Below are 4,304 nucleotides of genomic sequence, written 5' to 3' on the forward strand. Positions count from 1 at the left end.
TCTATATATATATATATATAATATATATATATATATATATATATATATATATATACATACATACATACATACATAGAAAAAGCTTTTTACCTATATACAATGTGGTTTTAAGGAAGTAAAAAAAGGAAATGACTGTCAGGTTCACCTTTCAACTATTGAACTTTAGAAGTCTCTTGCCAGGAACTCTTAAGTAAAAATCTAACAACGTTAACTATTTCTTATCCCTATAAACAGAAGACTCGTCAACAGAACATCGACTTCCCTCTACAATGACACTTCACTCCCACCTCCATCTTTCCAACGCCTTTGCTCTTATCTATTTCAACACCTCGTCTGCTTTATCTATCCAATACTTTTTTTTTCGTCTACCTCTGGTCCTAATTCCATTCTCCTTTGAACAGCTCAGTTCTCAAGCACCAGTTGTCCTCTATTCTTTCCACAAGATCAAAGTCATCTTTTTACAAAGGGTAAATAACCTCCGTACCATTATAGAAATAAAGTCCAAGCACTGGGACATATGAGGTCATTCAGCGCTGGAAGGGAGATTGAGAGTAGGTAGGGTTGAAAGGTGTAACAGGAGGAAAACCTCAAAGCAGTTGCGCTATGAATCAATTGTTATGAGAGGGTGGAAAGTAAGATGGAAGAAAGAGAATACGAAAGGAGTTATAGTAAAAGAAACGAAAGGGGTTGAAGCTAGGGGCCTATAGCACTCCGCAAAGAACCTTATGTAATGCCTACTGACGGCACCACCCCCCTAAGGGGGTCCACGCCCTTTTCACCCTCCCTAAACTCTCGCTCTTTGTTTTTGGACGCCTGGTAAGATGAGATCGAATATTGGGAAAATCGCAATGTGAAATCTAGACAAAAGCCTTGAGAATGAATTATGTAGTCAAAGTGATGCTTCCTCTCAATCAATGAAACCCATCTCAATTAAAATTAACATCATATAATTAACGCTTTGTTGACATTGCATCAATCATCCAATACAGCTATTATAGTTCAGGTGATTACCTATTATTTTAATGGACAATATCAATCTTTTTTATTGTCATGTAATTAGCTAGCATTATACAGTGTCTCATATAAACTTCCATAATAATTAGGTGGCATGTATTATCTTTTTATCAGGACGACACATCTAAGATGCAATTATAACTCGAAGACTTTGTTTTATTTATTTCATTTTTGTTTTAATTACATTCTCATCATAATGAACAAGATATCAAATACTGACACGTTATGCCTATAAGATCTTATTTCTTATAAGATTATTGGTAGATTGCATTCTCTCTCTCTCTCTCTCACTCTCTCTCTCTCTCTCTGTATACACAAACAAACACACACACACACACACACACACACACACACACACACACACACACACACACACACTACACATACTTATATACATTATATATATATATATATAGATATTATATAATTATATAGATCTATATATATATATATATATATATATTTACTATACATACATACATACATACATATATAATATATATAACCATACACTCCCCTCCTAGACCTTAGTTTACAGGTGCAACCATTCAGAGTACCAGCAGCAATTATTTACAACGTGAGGTTGCTAGCCAATATCCCGGTGGTATTAATAACCCTGGAAGTACGAGAGTTCGTGAAATCTAGGGGTAAATCCCGAAGTGTGTATAAGGCAGTGGTTCCAAAACTCGACCATAGCAAGGACCCCCAGATATGATGAGATCCCAGCCGAGGACCCCAGCCAATCAAAAGTTATCATTACCATACCGGAACACCCAGCACACGTAGTACATTTAATATTTGCATATTCCGGTACAAAGAACCTTCTGTGTTTATTCAGGAAGCGGCTATTATTGAGGAAGTTTTCTGTACTGGGGTTCATTCACGATCCAACAATTCAAGCAAGAAAGTAGCATGCTGACCGTTGTATTGTGTTTACCTGAGAAAAACTCAATTAGCTGAAATAGCTTTATTTCGATATATATATATATATAATTATATATAATATATATTATAATTATATATATATATGATATTATATATAATAATTATATAAATATTATATATAATTTTATTATAATTATACATACAAACACACACACACACACACACACACACACACACATACATATATATATATATATATATATATATATATATATATATATATATATATATATATATATATATATATATATATTATAATCCACTGAGTGTGAAATCCCACTTACATTGACATAATACTTAAAAAAAAATTCGTCTATCAAATACCTTCAGGGTCTATAAAATACATGACTGCAAAGCAGCGTAAAACAAAATAGTTCGCACTCTCATCTGAAACACGCATTTTGCGAGATGCAAAAGCCACCCATCTCAAGGCCTGGCACTGGGTATTTCTACAGTAAAATCCAAAACGAGTAAAAAACCTAAGGCAAAAATCTCAGGCAGATGCTCAATGCAAATGCACTGGTGGTAATGACCGACTCGGAAAGCAACGGACTTAAAAACTGGATGCAAATAAAACAAAGGCTACGAACTGGAATGAAAATGGAGGTGGGCAGTATACTGTTAGAAATAGGACGGGTTAACTGCTAATTCATTGTTCCTTGAAGTGTTTTGCCTCATTCCACAGCCTGGCCCCCTCCACACCCCCCTCACCCACCCGTGCCCCGTAAACCTTCGGCATAATACCTTCAAGGTCTATAAAATGGCACCTTCACACCCTTCAAGCTTCATTAAACCACTGGTTCTTAAACTTCTTGAATTGCGCGCCCCTCTGCATAACGTATAGATCCCACGCCCACCTACCCCCTGGAATTTTGCCAGCTATAAACTATAAATACCATGTTGCCTATTTGAGAGCTCGGGTAAATCTGAAAATATATATAAAAAATAAGACACTTCATAACCCAGATTTAAAATGCAAATTTAATTATATTTTGAACTTTTGGCCTTTTCTCAGATAATAATTTTTGGAAAGTTTACAATAAATAACCCCCCAGAAAAAAATCACCATCCGGCAACCCTGCTGCGGCCCCCTTGGAAGCTTCTAGTGGCCCACTAGTGGGTGCGCACCCAGTTAAAGAATCACTGCATGAAACAATAATCAGTCATTTTTTTACGCCAGTGTTTTTTGCTTCATTGTTAGAGCGGGATTCCTACTGTGAATTTTAAAACAAATAAATTTAATCACTTTTTTCGAGATTCTGGACTTAGAAGAGCACTTCTTGCACTTCTATGTCTTAGTTTTGTTTTATTATCTTTATATACCTCCCTTCAATGAAGCATACAATAACTGAAAATGGTAACTGAAATCCAATAAAACAAGCAAAAAATGCGCCGAAGTTTCTTTGGGGTAATCGAGTTTTCTGTACAGCGTTATAAACAAGTCCACAGAAAATAGATCCATCTTTCGGTGGTCTCAGTAAAATGCTGTATTAATCGCGGCCCACGAAACTCTAACCACGACCCAGTAGTGGCATGTTTTATATTATTGCCAGACGCACGATCATGGCTAATTTTAACCTTAAATAATATAAATATTACAGAGGCTAGAGGGCTGCAATTGACCATGTTAGATAATTGGAAGGTGGGTGATCAACATAGCAATTTGTAGTCTTCCAGCCTCGGTAGTTTTTCTCCAGATCTGAGGGCGGATAAAAAAAAAAAAAAAATTGAGGACGGGCAGACGAAGCCACAAAAGTTTTCTTTTGCAGAAAACTCAAAATATTAGCGGTAAAGGCTCACATAAGTTATATATCAATTTTGTCTTACAGTTCCGAGGTCCGCGCTCTAAAGCAAGACCAAGCATCGTCCAAAGGGTAAGACTGAGAAATAGAAAGAAAAAAAAAAGGCCAGGTGTCACGATAACCCTTGAAATAATAAAGAGGTAAGACATTACAATTTTGGTATATATTTTGAGAAGGTGGTTTTATCAATATGAACTGATACGTGAATACTATACTTGAATGAACAGTAATTCTCACCAGTTCATAATTGTTCGTCGTTATATTAACCACATACTCTGCGCCAATGACGTTCGTCAATATTCATGTAATGGGTTTTAACTATTGAAATGAAAAAGTAGCAGGGCATTCGAGATAACAGTAAGAAAACGGGCATGTCTAAGATTTTAGTTTCGAAAATATCTCCACTTTATTGCAACCGAGAACGTACTTAGTTAAAAATTTTAAATGCGATTCTTCAATTACACAAGTAATTTTTCAGTTCCAAAGACTAAATTTGTAGGTCACTATCACAGTTTTAACTTAACTCTGTGCATAATTCAGAAA

Source organism: Macrobrachium nipponense, chromosome 37 (assembly GCF_015104395.2).
Source record: "Macrobrachium nipponense isolate FS-2020 chromosome 37, ASM1510439v2, whole genome shotgun sequence".
Taxonomy (NCBI): domain Eukaryota; kingdom Metazoa; phylum Arthropoda; class Malacostraca; order Decapoda; family Palaemonidae; genus Macrobrachium; species Macrobrachium nipponense.